This window comes from Canis lupus, chromosome 22 (assembly GCF_048164855.1).
Source record: "Canis lupus baileyi chromosome 22, mCanLup2.hap1, whole genome shotgun sequence".
NCBI classification, from domain to species: domain Eukaryota; kingdom Metazoa; phylum Chordata; class Mammalia; order Carnivora; family Canidae; genus Canis; species Canis lupus.
The window spans coordinates 8115173-8134503 of NC_132859.1; the positions used below are offsets into that span (position 1 = coordinate 8115173).

A 19331-nucleotide genomic window follows, 5' to 3' on the forward strand; every position below is an offset into this window, starting at 1 on the left:
GGCTGCTTATTTATCCACATTTGGTGGGAGATAAGCAGGGCTGACCCCAGGCAAGATTGAAGTAATAGCACTGTGTCTCTTCAAGGTGACCTTCTATATCCAGTGGTCTTACTCTCATCAAAACAAGAAAGCAAGTGTTAGTCTTTAATTGTGTCAAACTCCCCTGGCCTCCTCTCTCTACTGCATTACACTTTCTGATCTTCCTTCCTCACCTTTTTGGGCCAGAATGAGTTGGGAGCAGTCTCCTAACTTCTTTTCAAACCCAAGGCTCAGTTTTAGTACAGGACATTCAATGGGCCCTGTACTTCTTTTCTTATTTAAACATCCATATCCTCTACCTTCTTTGTTTTGTGGCACATTTGATTTTTTTGTAGCTTGTAGATGAACAATATTTTCTGCAGATGTAGTCACCGTTCTACTCTGCTGTATGAGCAGGTTTCTTGACTCCAGGTAATGTACCTTTCCACCTATAACTATCTAAATTTTTATTAAGTCACTATGGAATATAAGTAAGTTGATTTTTCAGGATTGGCTAGTGCGTGTTTAGACTTAAATGTCCTATCCCCATGTCTCAAAGCCAGATTAGTAACAGCAAATCTAAAGCAGCAAATTGGAAAAGTGGGGGGCATACCATAAAACTAAAATATACCTTTGGAAACTGAAAAATAAGAATCTGATGCTAAGGAAAGTTTGAAAAATCTTAGAGTGTCAAGGATGCATGTGTGCGAGCTCTTAAAATTTATTACAATGTGAGGCCTTTAGGATGCAAGCCTTGGAGAAGGTTAAGAGGTCAGTCTTTGGAGCCAGAAAAAAAAGGGTGTGAATTTAGCATAGTAACATGTAGTGTTACAGACTTGAGACAATATTCAGGTAGATTGAGGATCTCATTATTTTACAACCTTGAATCATGTTTTCTGTACGTCCTGGTGGTTTTGGGATAGTAAGATTATGGCTGTTTCTTTTCCTAAAATAATTTCTGTAAGTTTGAATGACTCACATGATATTTTTTAAAAGTCAGAAAGGAAGAATAAAGGTCATGGGATTTAAATACAATTTTAGTGATATTTTCATTCAAAATTGTAATTCTTGGGATGATGTACACATAGCTGTCCAGAAACCTCAGCTATTCAAAACTACTCCGTCCTTAAAGAACTCAGACAGGCTGAGGGTTGTACAGATGGACTTGGCCCAGAGTCCTTTTTTTCTCTTTACCTTCATATTAGTGGAAAAAAAAAAAATTGAGACTCTCAAAACATTATCTGAACCAATTCTGTTTTCTACATAATATTACACCTAAGGAGAATTATCTGTGTTTTTAATCTCCAAGGGAAAACACATAATACTTTTAGTTTTTCACAGTCCTTATAGTCAGGAAGTTCTATCAGCTGCTGTATTAAAGTCTTCCTACTATAATATACTCATTCATCTCTGTATTTTTTTTTCCTTTTATTTAAATTTTGTTAGCTAACATACAGTGCAATATTTCTGGAGTATTTGTCTATTTTCAAAAATATACCTTTGGGACACCTGGGTGTCTCAGTGGTTGGGCATATGCTTCTGGCTCACGGCATGATCCCGGAGTCCTGGGATCGAGTCCCACATGGGGCTCCCCACAGGGAGCCTGTTTCTCCCTCTTCCTGTATCTCTGCCTCTCTCTATCTCTCATGAATAAATAAAATCTTTAAAAAACAAACAAGAATATACATTTGATTTAGTCTCTCCTTATCCTTCCACAGTTTACATAATCACAGGTTACTCTCTTTTCCTTATTTTCATTTGGTAGAAAATATTTTGGCGAAGAGGGTATGGTACTACATTGCTTCTAATTTCAATTTATTTACTTTAAAAACCACCATGACTATTGCATTCAAACTTAAACACTTCCCTTGGGCACCCCCGGTGGCGCAGCGGTTTAGCGCTGCCTGCAGCCTGGGGTCTGATCCTGGAGACCCAGGATTGAGTCCCGCGTCAGGCTCCCTGCATGGAGCCCGCTTCTCCCTCTGCCTGTGTCTCTGCCTCTCAGTCTCTCTCTCTCTGAATAAATAAATTAAAAAAAAATACTTATTAAAAAAAATAAATAAATAAACACTTCTCTTAAAACAAGCAAGCCCAACTCCACCATTACTGTGGTTATTTCAATCAACTTTACAAATTTTGAAAGTGATGTTTTAATTATGAAAGCAGAATAAGCACATTATTTCTCAACTTCACAAAAACAGTATACTATGAAGTAAAACAATGATACACTTTACAGCAATAAAACATATTTAATGGTTTGATCACTCAATAGTAATAGCTCTTTTCCCCATGTTTATATAGCTCCACGCCTCTCTGCCCAGTAACTTAAGTGACCTGAGAGCCACAAATCCATAAGATTCTACTTATCATATGGGAAAATTTAGGAAAAGTAGTATGTTCTTAATGGGCTTAGAGTACAAAGGAGCATCAGGAATACAAATAGCTGCATCAATATACTCTGAAATTTGGCTACCGCTTCAGTTGTTGTAAACTCAAGCAACTTTTTGTAGGATGAATTTTTTGATAACTATAGTATAAACTGTGTTTGTTATCAAGGGAAATATTACTAATTATATAGCTGTTAGCATGGGAGGCCATGCTCTTATTCTTAAGACTGAATTGACACTTTCTTAATTGGAAAGACTACAATTTTCATTTTCCTCTCTTAGAGTTATCACATTTTCTCTTGTGGAGCAGTCTGCCCAACAACCAACTAAAAAGAGCAATACAAAAAGGATGTTTGCCCTTTCTCACAAACCATATGAGGTGTTTTACCTCTTTATTCTTAATCTCTCTTACTCTTTATTCTCTTACACTGACTATAATCCACCCATTTATGTTTGTCCTTGTGTTGATAGAAGAAAAAACAAAGCAAATTCTAAAGTCTTTTCTAACTCTTTTACAACATTACTGACTCAATTCTGTTAAATATTTATTAAGTGCTTTGAGTGGCCCATGTTATGTGCCGAACAAAGGATAAAGTCCTAATCTCAGTTTAGAATGCTCTCAGGCCATTCCATCCTTGAAAGTAGTTTAATCCATAAACTTATTAGATTTAGAAAGGAATTTCCTAAAGAGGCTATTCTGAAGAAGGAAAAGTTGCTCTGGACTGCTGTCTGTTAGGATCCCTTTTCCTAAACACCTTTTCTGAAAGGCAAAACTCTAATGATCCAATAGCTAGAGCTGTAGAAATGTGCAGAGGAAAGGATAAACCACTGAGGAATATTGTGGAACACTTGGATGTGGTTAGGATGGCAGAAATTGTCCTTACTTCTTTCCCTATTAAAATAGGGTTCCCTGAGGTAACCGGAGGTGTGATGGGAAAAGCAAATTGAATTCTTTTTTTTTTTTACCTGCATGCCAATGTTGTGATTGTCATAAATCCAATGAGAAGTGGATGCCTGTGGTTTTGAAGGAATGTGCTTAGTTCACAGAACGAAAAGGCTTCTCAGTTAACTCAAACACTAAAAACACACAGATTAAAATTCAAAGAATGAGGAAAAGAAAATCCAAGGAAGTCTTTGAGTTTCACTGGGGCAAGTATAGATGGGTAGGATATGATTTCCTGGCATGATCTGCCAACTGTATGCTTTTATTGCAAATAAATAAAAAGTTCTTACAAGATCAAGTGAGTTTTTAAGTGCTACAACATCATAAAGTTGCTTGATTTGCAGCCGAGACTATTGCACAATTCGTAGCTGAAAAGAACTAAGAAAGGCTGCTGGTAATTTTTTACTACTTAAAAAAAAAAAGAGCAAGTCATATACTTTCCCAAAAGGGGAAAATGATTTGTCTCATGATATTAGCAATGTAATTAAAACCTTTATTTTTAATGTTTAGACTCGTAAGGATATAATTATTGGGTATTCTTTTCTATGCTTTTTTCTTCTACTCTTTGTCTTTGCCTGGATATAAATACAAAATTCCATGCCTTTCTTAGGTCCTTATAACAATTTCTTTTCATGCCGAATCTCATTAAGCCTCCTCCCTCTTAAAACAAATTTTTTTGAGAAATAATTCGCATAAAATTCAACCTTTCAAAGTATACAATTTGGCGGTTTTTAGTATGTTCACAGAGTTGTGCAACTATCCTCACTATCTGATTACAGAACCTTTTCATCACTCCAAAAGGAAATCCATATCCATCTATAGTCACTTTCCATTACCATTCCCTCAGGCCACCCCCCTCCCTCCCACCCCCCTCCCTTGGCAACCACTAATCTACTTTCTGTGGATTTGCCTTTTCTGGACATTTTGTGTAAGTAAAATTATATAGCTTTTTGTATCTGGCTTCTCAGCATGTTTTCAAGCTTCATGTTGTAACATATAGCATTACTGCATTACTTCATACTTCTTTTTAGGGCTGAATAATATTCCATTGCATGGATACTCAGTATTTGACTTTTATGGTATTTGACTGAGTCATATACTTGTCTTACTACGGAATTAATCTATTGCATTTTTATAGTGTTTATAAGAGAGACTCTGACAGATTTAGTCATGTATTAGCTACCACGATGGTTTTCTAGAATTACCTCCGCAAATACAAGTTAGAAAAGTCAGAGAACAATTTCTTCCTAAGCATTTATTAGTAGTTATTCTCCAAAGAACAGAATGTTTTATTTTTAGCTATTCAAAAGTTATACCAGATGTTATACCAACAGTTAAATTGTTGAAGAGACTTTTAGCTGAAATCAGCTCCAGAGAAAATTAGATTAATGTTATATCTTTTTAAATTTAAAAGATTTCCAACTAAAATGAGGAATACTCTGTGAGCATTTTATATATTTAGAGAAGATAGAAAGGAACTAAAGAGGATTTATGTCTTCCCATATTCATTTTACATATTTTCATATTAGATGAAACTATTAAAAATTTATAAAAGTTATCTATAATAGAATAGAGAAAAGGCATTTACTTTTGCTTAAATTTACTCAAAATATTTCTTCTTTTTTTTTTAAGATTTTATTTATTCATGAGAGACACAGAGAGAGGCAGAGACATAGAGGGAGAAGCAGACTCCCTGCGAGAAGTCCAATATAGGACTCAATCCAAGGACCTCGGGATCACGACCCAAGCCAAAAGCAGACACTCAACTACTGAACCACCCAGGTACCCCCTCTTCAGAATATTTCTAAACTAATTTGGGGGGATCTCTAGGACACCATTCTCTGGATAATGCAGCTGCTGCAGCCACTTGCCTTCTGGGGCTCATAAGCTACTAGATGAAATGAAAAGATACATAAACATTGATCCAGAGTGTGATTAGGCATAGCTAAGGAGCTCTGCAAACCTAAGAGAAGGAGGGAGTAGTTCTCACGAGGGGCATCAGGTTGGTACTTTTTTTTTCTTGATTGTTTTTGCTCTTTTGGTAATTGTATCCCAAGTAACGTTTGGAAAATAATCTCTTCCCAATTGGATATTGTTTGGGGGGACTGCCAGAGAAGAGTCCATGCCTTCTTCTCTTCATGCTGAGCCTATAATTTAAGTCTCTCTCCCAGAACTTTGAAGCCAGTCAGAGAGACTGGTTGACACCTTTTCATTTTTTTTTTTTTAAGATTTATGTATTTTAGGGAGTGAGAGTAGTAGAGGGAGAGGGAGAGAGACAATCTCAATCAGACTCCCCACTGAATGTGGAGTCCGATGCAGGGCTCAATTTCAGGACCCTGAAATCATGACCTGTGTTGAAATCGAGAGTTGGAACACTTAATCAACAGAGCCACCCAGGTGCCCCACAAATTCATTTTAGTGGCAGCCTTGCAAGATGCTTGAGACCTGCTACATGGCATCACAAAGGTGTTCTTGTCCTTTAAGGACTTGGTCTCAGAGCTGCCCTTTTATTCTGTACCTAATATGTTCAATACATTTATTCTCTGTTAAAGTTAGCATCTAAAAGAACCGCAACTGCTACAGAGGATAACAATACAATTAGATTAATTTTGTAGAATTGCATACTTTATTTCATAAAGTGGGATTTTTGTAAAGTATCTTTGCAAATTGTTACTACATCTAAAATTTAGACATGATTTTAGGATGTAGGTTGACTGTGGCAGTCTCATGTTAGGATCAGTCTAATTACTGAGACAAGATTCAAAACAAATTAGCATTTTCCTGTTAATGCTCTACTATTCCTTTTATGTGCTTTTTTAAAGGATTTTATTTATTTATAACAAACACAGAGAGAGAGGCAAGACATAGGCAGAGGCAGAAGCAGGCTCCCTATGAGGAGCCAGATGCAGGACTGGATCCCAGGACCCTGAGATCACAACCTGAGCCAAAAACAATTAACCACTGAGCCACCCAGGTGCCCCTATTTGCTTTCTGTATCCTCTCTATTGTGTCTCTAAACTGTTCCCTTAGAACTTACAAAATCTGGTGGTTTCACTGTAATCCCTTTAGTCTATTACAGTTTGCTTATAGAAATAAGATGAAAATATAAAACAGTAATTATCAAATGAAACAAGGCCTAGATGAATTCCTGGCACACAATAGTTAAAGCAATTAATGAACAAATCAATGAGTAAGAGTGATGAGTGAACAGTATATACAATATGCCCTGTGGAACTTCAGAGTGGGGAAAAACCACTTCAGCTTGGAGTGTCAGAAAAATGTTTCTGAGTTGTTGAGAGAAGGGCAGGATTTGAGCAGATAGGTTCCTGGGTCTGTTTTAGGTGCTTGGAATACAGTGGGGACAAGAGAATATGACTGCTCTCATTGAGCTTACATCCTAGTGGGGTGATGGATAATAGAGAAGATAAATGTGAGCTATAATTTCAGGTTGTGCTAACTGCTCTGAAGAAAAATAAAACACATTAAGGATCAGAGTTGAGAGCTGCTATTTTAGGTAGACAGGTCAGTAAAAGCTCTGAAGAGTTGATGTTGGAGCAGAAATCTGAATGCAGCAAGGGAGTGCACAGTAGAATATTTGGAAGAAGAGCATTCAAGGCTGCAGGAAAAGTAGGCAAATGCTCTGAGGTGAGAATGGGCTTGGTATATTTAAGGAAGCGCAAGGAGGTTGATGTGGCTGGAGTTAAATGAGAATAGAAGTGATCAGAGGAGTGAGCAGCAGCAAGATACAGGGCCTTTAGCGCCACGTTTTCTTCTCCAAGTCCTTCCATCCAACTGAGTATGTGGATGATCCATCCAACACCTCAGCTTCTCATTTCCTTGATCTCATTTCCCAAGGCCTCCCCTGTTTCTTTCAGCCACTTGGTTCCACTGCTGCACTCTGGACCTTGTCCCCTACACTCTGGACCCTGTCCCCACCTGAACTGTTCTGTCTCTGAAATCACAGTTTCAGACCTTCTTTCCTCTTGAAATTGATTCCACTCATTGGTCAATATAACTTCCAACACCCCAATTCTTCAGCTTTAGATGAACCTTCAATACCCTTGCCCTACTCTATCTCTCTCTATTCAAAAGCCTCTGCCTATCTATATTTTCCTCCTTATCCAGTTTGGATTCCCAACCCATCACTGCAAGCAACTCAACACTGCCAATATTCTAAAACCTTTCTGTTGTATTTTGCATTGCACCTCTCATCTCTACCATATATGAATTCAACTCTCCCATCTTTTTTCTTGCTAGTTTATGGGCAACAAAGACCTATGGGAGAAAATATGCAGAAGCCTCCCAGACTATCAAGCTTCTATATTTATGATCATTAGTCTTAAGCCTTTAACACTGCCTAACTAGCCCATGATTTCCCTAGTCAGCTTTCTCATTTTCAACAATCTCAAGCTTTCTCTGCTCCCCTTAAGCCTCTGACCCATGCACCACCCCTTCTTGTTTTCATCACTGCCTGCCTATTTCTTCACAGAACAAATAGAAGTGATCAAATAGGAATTTTCTTCACTTCTGACCAACAAATTTAAAGTCCTCTCTGTTCTGTGCGCTGATACTCCTTTTTCTCTCCTATTCCAGTAAAAGAGGCATCCCTCAGGTTTCTGGATCCTATTCTTTCCAGTATCTTGTCACTTTTGTCTTTTCTGCTTATCCATCTTCCTGATTTCTTCTCATGAAAAAAAAAAAAAAGAGGCATTTCCAATCTACCTCATCTTAATATCCCTTGACCCACATCCCTCTCTAGTTACTACATGCTGTCTCTTCTCCATTTCTGAAAAAAGTTCACCTTCCCTCCCCAAGTCACTCCTGGTAACATTTCCAGTACTTTCCATGTTGCTAAATCCAATGTACATTTTTCAGTCCTCATCTTACTAGATGTACAGCAACATTTGACATGATTGATCACTCTCTCTTTCTAAAAAAGTATACTTTTGGGGGGGGAGGGATGTTAAATATCTTCTCTTTTACCCTTTACATCTCTAGCAAAGTTTTCTCATATTTGCAAGACAGCCCTCTTAGTTGGACATCTCCCCAGAGTTTTGTCCTTAGCCTTTTCTCTCTACAAACTTATGCCAGGTAGTTTGGTTCATTTCTTTGGCTTTAATTAACATCAATCTGCTGATGACTATCCACTTTAGATCACTAGTCCTATTGCTCTCCTGAATTTGAGACATGTAACTACTTATCATCTATATGTGCTTAGATATCTAACAGTTACTTCAAACTCAAGATGAACAAAATTCGGGCACCTGGGTGGCTCAGTGGTTGAGCGTCTGCCTTTGGCTCAGGTCATGATCCCAGGGTCCTGGGATCGAGTCCCACATTGAGTTCCCCTGCCTGAAGCCTGCTTCTCACTCTGCCTATGTCTCTGCCTTTCTCTGTGTGTCTCTCATGAATAAATAAGTAAAATCTTTAAAAAAAAAATGAACAAAATTCAACTTATCTTTTACAAACTTGCTCTTCTTCCAGTGTTCTTTATTCAAGAAATAACTTTGCTATCCACCCAGTTGCTCAAATCAGAGACATGTGTGTCACTCTTGGCTTCTTTCTCTCCCTTTCACTCACCACAAATGATCCATTACCGAGTCCTATCAACTCTACCATCTTAAATATCACTCAGATTAGTCTACTTCTCTCTATTTCCATGGCCTCCCTGCTCATGCTTGGGCTACCTTATCTCCCTCCAGTTAACTAGTTCTTTGACTCCATCTTATTAAGCTCCCCATTCTCCTCACCCCCATGCATTTCCTACACAGCAGCCAGAATCATCTTCCAAAATAGAAATCACATCCTTTGACTGCTTAAAACCCCTCCGTTGATTTGCATTGTTTTTGGGATAAAGCCTTGGCTCCTAGCTTTATTTCCAGTCTCATTTCTCTCACATACACCTCTTCCCATGTGGTATTCTTTCATTTCCTTCACTTCTATTGTCTGAATCCTCCCTCTTCCATCATCTACCAAAGTAGCTCATATGCATTCCTCTGGCTTCAGTTTAAACATCATTTCCTCCAAGAAGTTAGGAGAACTATTTTGTTTACATAGTACCCTGTGCTGTCCTTATCGTAGATTTAACAAATATTGGTGTAATTATTAGGTTAATTACCTTTTTTTTTTTTTCCTGGATTGTAGGAACTGTGTTTTTCTTGTTTTGCTCCGTATCACTGGTGTCTGTCACTATGACTGGTACTTTTTAAGCTCCTATTAAATGTTGCAGAGAGAGAGAAAGCAATATAAAATGGAGTACAGAACAAAATCTGCGTATATTTTAAAGGTAAAACAAGGATCCAAACGAATTTTGCTTTCCTGTCACACAAGTATGGTTTGCATTAAACCTCACAATACAAGTTATATATCATCATTTCTTTTTTTCTTTTAGTGGGAAAACATATTTAGAACATTTAGTCTGCAGATTCTATTGAATGGACAAAACCAGATATTTACTTAGACCAGTGATTTTTAGCCTAGGCTGCCCTTTGGAATCACTTGGGGAAATTTTTAAAAATTCTGTTTCCCATCCTTGTAGATTGTCTCATCCTTGTAGTTTGTCATTTAACTGGCCTGAGATTTGTTTTGTTTGTTGTTTGTTTGTTTGTTTTTTTATAGATTTGTTTTGCCTGTTTTTTTTAATTTTTTTTTTAAATTTTATTTATTTATGATAGTCATACAGAGAGAGAGAGAGAGAGAGAGAGAGAGGCAGAGACATAGGCAGAGGGAGAAGCAGGCTCCATGCAGGGAGCCTGATGTGGGACTCGATCCCAGGTCTCCAGGATCGTGCCCTGGGCCAAAGGCAGGCGCCAAACCGCTGCGCCACCCAGGGCTCCCTGGTTTTTTTTTTTTTTTTTTTTTTTAAAGATTTTACTTATTTATTCATGAGAGACACACAGAGAGAGAGAGGCAAAGACACAGGCAAAGGGAGAAGCAGGCTCCATGCAGGAAGCCTGATGCGGGGCTTGATCCCAGGACTCCGGGATCACACCCCGAGTCAAGGCAGATACTCAACCGCTGAGCCACCCTGGCATCCCAACTGGCCTGAGATTTGTAAAAGCTCTCCACATGATTCTGATCTATAGCAGAAGTTAAGAACATGACAGATACTGGACCTTTTTCTCTGTGACATGCTTCACTGACTGATATTTGAGCCTGTTGAAGAACAAGAAATTCAGTCAATCTATATTCAGCAGTACCCTGATCCACCCATTGGTGCTTCAACTGCAATTAAAAACAGCTGAAACAATAAAAAGAATTTGTTGGGACAAATAACTGTGAAGTCCAGAGGAAGTGTTGGTTTCAGACAAACTTGATCCAACGGCCCAGTTGATGGCCCCAGGAACCTCATATCTTTCTGTTTCTCTTACCTGTCTTGGTGTTGGCTTTCTCCTAATTTAGGCCCTCCTCAGGGCCAAATATGACTGCCAGAGGCACCTGTTAGGTGAGCCCATCTTTGTCCCAGTGTCATTATTAGAAAAAGTTTTTAGATTCACTCTGATTTGACTGGTTTGGGTTACAAACCAATTGCTATGTTCAATGGGTTGGAATGTGTTAGAACAAGAGTGGAGTTCTCTTACCAGGGATCATACCAATTCCCAAATGAGTCTCAGGTCTTTTGGAAAAGAGGAGACAAAAATCAATGCTGAGACCACCAAATAACTGTCTCCTATAACTCCACAGCGGTTGGCCCTACCATTGTGTAGAATTTGGGTACAAAACTGTGGTAGTATTTTATAGTATTATACTGTATACTTTACTGTAAAGCACATAGTATGTTTTAAGTAACATAGATCATTTGTATTTCAGAAACCAAAAAACCTCCCTCAAAAACATAAATAAATACCATAGATAGGTTTCCACATCAATTCCTATAGTGACCACTAAGAAACTAAATATGATTGTATTCGATACAAAACCATTTAGTGAGAAAGAATGTAAGAACAGAAAATTTTATTTGAACTCTGCAAATAGAAGTTGCCTCATATATGGTGTTTGCTTAGTGCCTCAGTGAACAGTGTTTTTTTTTTTTTTTTTTTGGCCTCATTAAAAAAAAAAATCTTAGGCCCTCCAGAGTGTCTGACTTGTGGACTCCCACCCTCTAAGCTGAGTGTTACCAGCCAAAAAAGATTCTGTTGAGCTTCGCTTTTTATAATTTTCATTATGAAGTCCACAGGATTTAAACTACGCCCCAAATATATTATTGAATTATAATATTGTTTATGCCATTCCGAATGACATATGCTAAAAAATAAAATAACACCACATACACACACAAATTCCACTAAAAGCCCTCCTCCCTCTGCCTATCCCCCAGGGGATGCTAACTCTCCCTAATTAGAAACTCACTCTTCTAGAGCTTACTCTCACCAAGTATCCTTCTAATTATAATGTGGCTTTGCATAAAAAGTTTCCAATAGACAGAAAATGTGCTAACCAGCAAACATGGATCTGGGGTCTGCTTATAGTTATATTTCCCATTGCAAGTTAATTCATTGGTGTTCATCAGGCCTTAGACACCCATTGTGTCTACGTGTGCTAGCATTTACATTTCTGAGTTTATAAAACTGAAGACCACATTTCAGAACAAGACTCGTGCCATAAACTTTACTAAGACCAGAGATATTATCCTGTTCTGGTGGCCAGACAGTCATTGTTCAAGCCACCCACACCAGACTCTTTTCTATTCGAGTAAAATCCTTTTAAAAGAGAGGCATGGGACTCCTGGGTGGCTCAGTCAGTTAAGTGGTTAAGTGTCTGCCTTTAGCTCAGGTCATGATCCCAGGGTTCTGGGACCCAGCCCTGAGTCCAATCGGACACCCTGCTCACTGGGGAGCCTGCCCCTCCCTCTCCCTCTGCCAAACCCCACCACCACTGGCTTGCACTCTCTCACTTGTTCTCTTGCTCTCCCACACAAATAAATCAATAAAATATTTTAAGAAAAAGAGAGGTAGACTTTCTTTTGCCATTTAGAAATGCAGTGCCTGAATTCTGTCTGTGTACCCAGCAAGGTGGCACATGTCCCCAGACAATAGTGAAAGGGGAACAAGACCCTCTAGTGTCATTGTCAACCTTGAAGTTCCCTGAAAAGGGAGCGCTTGTGGTGAAGAACTCAGTAACTAGAATGTGAGCATTGAGTAAATATTGGCAGTAAATTCTGGAATAATCTGTGGAGGGAGAAAGCAGCTTATTTGTAAAAGATGGAGACTAAATTCACCTGCAGGGCTTCAAGTTCTGCTCTTCTTTAAAACACTTAGAGGGTCTTCCAGTAATAGAACATCATCAGCAAACCTTCTGCAGAGATGCAGTTGTTGTTTTGAGTATAGAAGATTTCAAACATACACAAAGTCGATAGAATAGTATAGTGAACCCTCATTTGCCTATCACTTAATTTTAGGAACAATGAACTCACGGCCAATTTTGTTTCATTGCAACCCCACCCATTTTGCTCCGTGGCACCCACTTCCTCTCCCATGTCATTTTGAATAAATTTTCAGACATAATTTCTGAGATGGAGATTTTTCAGTCAGAGAGCTAACTTGTTTTGGATGATAATATGAAAATGGTCACCGCAGTTAGGAGACTTGCATTTCTTCAGATAATGACTCCCTCACACTAATGTATCCTTGATAAGTATGGGATTAGACTACATTATCCCAGTCAAATTTCACTTGTTCTTGGTAGAGTGAGAGGTGTGCTGTTATGTAAGTGGATTATTCACAGGAAATCAAGAGCAAGTCTGAGGACTTCAGGAAAGGTGCAGAGGCCAGATCCTCACCTTGAGTGAGGGAATTTGAGGGCTCGGATTCCAGTTGGGAGAAACAGGCTAGAGGACCACCTGTAGGAGGCAGGAAACCTAGCCCTTTAGTTTTTCAGGCTGGCTGGGAGTTAGGCAGAGAAGATCTAGGGTCAGGCTCTCTGCTCAGCTCAGAGGAAGTCTGCTTCTCCCTCTCCCTCTCCCTCTGCCTGCTGCTCTGTCTGCTTGTTCTCTCTCTCTCTCTCTCTCTCTCTCTCTCTGTCAAATAATAAATACAATCTTCTTAAAAATTATAAAATATACTTGTTAGGAAATTAATTAATTTTTAAATTAATCTGTTCTGGCCTTTGAGTCCATTAGTAATTTTTTACCCCTTTGCATTTCATGAAAATGCAATGCAGATGAATTAACAGAAAATAGAAGAGAGAATAGGCTATGCTAAAGAAGACATTTTTAGGGACGCCTGGGTGGCTCAGTGGTTGAGCGTCTGCCTTCAGCCCAGGGCATGATCTTGGAGACTGAGAATCGAGTCCCACATTGGACTCCCTCCATGGAGCCTGCTTCTCCCTCTGCCAGTGTCTCTGCCTCCCTCTGTGTCTCTCATGAATAAATAAATAAAATCTTAAAAAAAAAAAAGATAGTTTTAGAATGGGTTTTAGGACTATTTTCGAGTCGTGCTTCACTTCAAAGGGACAGGAAAATATTCAAATGAAGGTGGCATAGGATTATTTTTTTTTTAATTTTTTATTTATTTATGATAGCCACAGAGAGAGAGAGAGAGGCGCAGAGACACAGGCAGAGGGAGAAGCAGGCTCCATGCACCGGGAGCCCGATGTGGGATTCGATCCCGGGTCTGCAGGATCGCGCCCTGGGCCAAAGGCAGGCGCCAAACCGCTGTGCCACCCAGGGATGTTGGGGATGCCTCTAGTTCTGTTGCTCACTTTGCAGGATTTGAGGCCAGCACATTAGCTCTTTATGTCTAGTTGCCTCAGTAGCACACTAAAAAAGATGTCTGTGTGTCTATGAAAGAGAACCATGCAAGAAGGTTCAGGTGAGGCCTGGGAAAGGGTATTTACCTTATAGAAACAACGAAACTGGGATTCTTAACCTGCAATCTTTGGAGAGCTTCAAGGTATCCATGAACCTCCTGAAATAGCATACAAAATTGTGTATGTGCCCTTTTTTTCTGGAGTAATGGTCCATGGCTTTTATCAGATTCTCAAGCCACTGGAGAGGAGTAAATGCTGCTTCCTTTTTCCTTATTTACTTTTTTAAAAGAGTCTGGAAAGTAGAGATGGGAGGTATAAAAATTATTCAAGTTAGAGGGATAGAAAAGAGGGCTTATTGATTTAGTGAGCTATCTGGAGGGATCCCACTGGTTCTTGAAGCTGGAGCAGAAGGCAGGTAATCACACTGTCTGAAGCCTGCCATGGGGGGAAGGCAGAGAAGTGGATAAGAAACCATAGAGGGAAATTCCAGGTGAGAGCAGGTAGTTGGTAATTCTTGAAAGTGCATGAGGGAAATAGGGATTAATTAGGTTTGAAATCTTCCACAATAAAATATTTTTTAAAAAATAAAGCACCCCAGAGGATTCTGAGAAGACGCCAGAGTCGGAAGCGCCAGATTTCTGTCTTCCTGCTTGGACAACAACTACATTGGCAGACTCTGTGTGATGTAAATATGTTAGAACTCTCAAGTTTATGGAAGACTTGCAAATTCCAGGAGAAGGGTTGGATGGTAAACTGAGGTTAAGTTTGGTCAATTTCAGCTCTGAGTAGAGTGTGTAGCAGCTACTCGTCTCCTACCCCTCAGCCCCTTGGCAGGCTGCCCAACTTGTGTTTCTGGAGCAGTTTGCACACAGTCTGTAGGAGCCAGGGTGGAAAAGAAGGACCCTGTCCTCCAAATATGAAGGATCTGTGCTCTGACTGTAGATTGCTATTTCTGATCACAGAGGTGCAGTCCTTGTTGTTGTACCATTCTCTGTTGCAAGCCCCTACCCCTCTGGCTAAAGTTACTTCCAGGGGATTCAGAGGGCTGGCACCTTCCTCCCACCCTTCAGTTTTTTCTTTTCTCCCTTTTGGGAGATAGGCATTGAAAACTAGGACATTTGGGTCTCCCGGGTGGCTCAGTGGTTGAGCATCCACCTTTGGCTCAGGTTGTGATCCATGGGTCCTGGGATCGAGTCCCACAGGAAGCCTGCTTCTCCCTCTGCCTCTGTCTCTGCCTCTCTCTCTGTGTCTCTCATGAATAAATAAATAAGATCTTTAAAACAAACAAACAAACAAACAAAAAACAAAACCAGGGCATTCAAAAGCAACTGCATATAAGGAGAAATTAGAAAGTCACTGCACGTGCTCAGAGGAAAGCACAGGCTCATAAAAGACCTAAGAAGACCCTAAGCTTACACCTCAGGCTGATCCTTGGCACAGAGTCAGCCTACAACAAAAACGAAAAACAATAAAAACAGCAAGACTTGGGGAAGTAGGGGGATCTGATTCTCAGGGGTATCACATTATCAGATTTAAATGTACTGTTTTCAACAAAAATCACAAGGTGTACAAAGAAACAGGAAAGTATGACCTATTCAAAGGAAAAATAAAACAACCAGCAGAAACTGTCCCTGAAAAGAACTTAATGGGGAATTTGATAGACAAAGACTTTGAAACTATTGTCTTAAAGATGCTCAAAAATTAAAACAAGATGTGGAGAAAATCAAGAACATGATATATGAACAAAATGGAAACAAATAGACACTTTAAACAAAACAAACAAAAATTCTGTAGCAGAAAAGCATGATACCTGAAATTAAATATTCGTTAGATGGATTCAAAGGCAGATTCGAACACAAAGAAGAAAGAGTCAGTGAACTTGAAGTGAGGACAATGGAAATTATACCATCTGAAGAACAGAAAGAAAAAAGATTGAAACAAAGCCTGTAGGGCACCATCAATGGACCAAAGAACACATTGTGGAAGTCTCAGAAGGAGAAGAAAGTAGCTAAGAGAATATTTGAAGAAATAAATGGCTGAAACTCTGTAAGAATTTTGGAAAATTCACAAATTTGTAGAAACTAAAGAACTCGACAAGAAATTAGAAAACAGAGATGAATGAATACAAATACACCACATACCAAAACTTATGGGACACAATGAAAGCAGTACTAAGGGGGGAATGCTTATAGTAAAAACAAACAAAAAAACAAGAAATATCTCAGGGCATCTGAGTGGCTCAGTTGATTAAGCATCCGACTCTTGATTTTGGCTCAGGTCATGATCTTGGGTCACGAGATGGAGCCCCATGTTGGGCTCAGAGGGGAACATGCTTGAGAGTCTCTCTCCCTATGCTGCTTCCCCTGCTCAATGTGCACGTGTGTGCATGCGTACATGCTCTCTAAATAAGTAAATCTTAAAAAAAAAAAAAAAGAAATATCTCAAATCAACAACCTCACTTTACAACTTGAGGAACTAGAAAAAGAAGAGCATAATAAACCCAAAGCTAGGAGAAGGACGGGAGTAATAAAGATCAGAGCAGAAATAAACAAAATAGAGAATAGAAAAATAATAGAGACAGAAAGTAGAATGGTGGTTGCCAGGGAGGAATGGAGAGTTATTGTTTAATGGGTACGGAGTTTTGGTTTTGCAACATGGAGAGGGTTCAGGAGATGGATGGTGACGATGGTGGCACAAGAATATGAGTGTACTTAAGACCACTTTAAAATGGTTATGATAATAAATATTATGTTATGTTTATTTTACCATTAAAATATGAGAAAAAGAAAACTTAAATAAAGGGGCCCAGATGAGATTACAAGGGGACCCTTAGAAAAAGTCCCTGAGAGCCATTGAGTTTGTCACAAGAGAAGGCAAATGGCCCATGTCACCCTATGGCTGAGTGGCTGGTAATGATCTCCCCATTCTCTGCCTCCTTTTCTCCCTCAATTCCGTTTTCCTGATCTGCTTTTCTGAGAGAATAAGCCCACTTTCTTGAGACCTTAAGTGCCAAGTTTGATGCAATGATTATGGAAAAAAAAGTGTGAAAATGCACTTTAATTTTCTGACAGTCACATACACTAAAAAAAAATCTCCGGGGACTGGTACCCTAGTAATATTGATACAGGGGCATCAAATAAAAGAGTAAACAATTTTATGGTATTTTGGGATTAATGATCCAGTTTTCCTGAATAGGAATTTTAGGGATAGAATTTTGTTTAATTACCACCCCTGGACTGCTGTTCACTTATTTTTTCATACAAATCCAGCTTTCATAATATAACAATTTCTGTTCTTTCAAAAATGAGCGTAATAATGTTACTTGTTTTAGTAACAGTGATATAAAATCTTGGAGAAAAACATAAATGCTTAGGAAAGGTCTGAATACTCCTAAGGTACTCTACAGTCTTTTCCTAAATCTCCACTTAAGTCAGACCTTCCAAATGTATGAATTTTTATGTCTTTACCTTCAACTGTGAATATCCTCTTCCACTACCTCTTCCTCACACCTACTCAGGAAATTAAAGTCATTCAACTAGTTTCATATTTACATACGGGTTATGTGAAAATTGTCACCCTGTCCTTCACCTCTTGGGCACCAGAGGGCAGATATCATAAATCTCAGGATAGAATCCTTTTTCCCTCCACAGCAAAGCTTTCTCCTCTGGATTTGCTCCAGCACCTTGTAGAAGCTTAAAGGAACAATTCCGTTTTGCTCTTCCTCACAGTTGACATCTTTCCTGTGGCTGGTTCGTTCAACCCACCCATCAGAATCAGAAAGTAAGGATTACTCAGGAGGCAGTCCCACCACCCTTTATCAATCTGTACAATCAAAAGAATCGTCCTTGTAAACAATCAGTTCATAATCTTTTTTGTTCTTGTTAACTTTTCATTGTTTTTAGGCTAAAGACATTCTAAAATTCTATTCGTTAGTCTAGCCTTCAAAGCTTATAAAGTAGGATAGAAGTGAAACTGCTTTAAAAGGGGACAGAAGGGCAGCCCCGGTGGCGCAGAGGTTTGGCTCCGCCTGCAACCTGGGGTGTGATCCTGGAGACCCGGGATCGAGTCCCACATCGGGCTCCCTGCGTGGAGCCTGCTTCTCCCTCTCCTTCTGCCTGTGTCTCTGCGTCTCTCTGTGTCTATGAATAAATAAATAAAATCTTTAAAATAAAATAAATAAATAAATAAATAAATAAATAAATAAATAAAAGGGGACAGAAGGGATCCCTGGGTGGCGCAGCGGTTTAGCGCCTGCCTTTGGCCCAGGGCGCGATCCTGGAGACCTGGGATCGAATCCCACATCAGGCTCCCGGTGCATGGAGCCTGCTTCTCCCTCTGCCTGTGTCTCTGCCTCTCTCTCTCTCTCTCTCTCTCTCTGTGTGACTATCATAGATAAATAAAAGTTAAAAAAGAAAAAAAAATAAATAAATAAAAAATAAAAGGAGACAGAAGCGCCATAAAATTGCAAAGTAGGTTACCTCTATGAGATATGTTAACAAGAAGGCCATTTCTTAAAAGAGTCAAGTTAACATTGCTCTGATGCTTGTGAAAGTACTCTTATAGTTTTTTTTCTCCCCTTAGGATTTTATTTGTTGTTGAGCTTCCCTTTTGAGAAATTTTCATTTTCTAAAGCTGTTAACTCTTGTGAACTTATCCTAAACTTCACATTTGGAACAACTCAGATAGACATTTATTCATTTATAGAATATTGTGGATATTAAGAAAACTAGGAATTGGGGGTGCCTGGGTGGCTCAGTCGGTTAAGCATCTGCCTTCCACTCAGGTCATGATCCTAGCGTCTGGGGATTGAGCCTACTTTGGGCTCCCTGCTTGATGGGGAGCCTGCTTCTCCTGCCTCTCTCCCTGCTTGTGCTCTGTCTCTCTCTATCAAATAAATTAATAAAGTCTTTTAAAAAAAGAAATCTAGAAATTAAATTAAAAAAATAAAATAGGATTTTTTGTTTACTGTGAGAAATTGGGTCTCAATCATCAATAAGTAAATAGCTCCAAGAGAAAATGTAAAAGTCCAAATACGTAGAATATCTTTTTTTTCTCTAATACCTAATAAGAATATTTTTATTTACCTTTGCACCATCCTTCAATCACAGTATGTTTAGAGTAGTTTTAAATTTCTTAGGATTGTTTTTAATCTTTTTGTTCCTTTGACAACTATGATCAGATTTAGCTGAAGGGATGAGAGACTTCAGAGTATCACAACTGGTAGTTTCTAAATTCAA

The 19331-nt window shown here is 39.0% G+C and overlaps 1 long non-coding RNA gene across 1 annotated transcript in view; it reads left to right on the forward strand.

The window, feature by feature from the left end:
- Positions 1–4984: 4984 nt before the first annotated feature.
- Positions 4985–19331, forward strand: part of LOC140613853 (uncharacterized) — a 40772-nt gene continuing 26425 nt past the window's right edge. Inside the window, exon 1 of the long non-coding RNA XR_012014740.1 lies at positions 4985–5130. This is a non-coding gene — a long non-coding RNA (uncharacterized lncRNA). The remainder of the gene's footprint in view (positions 5131–19331) is intronic.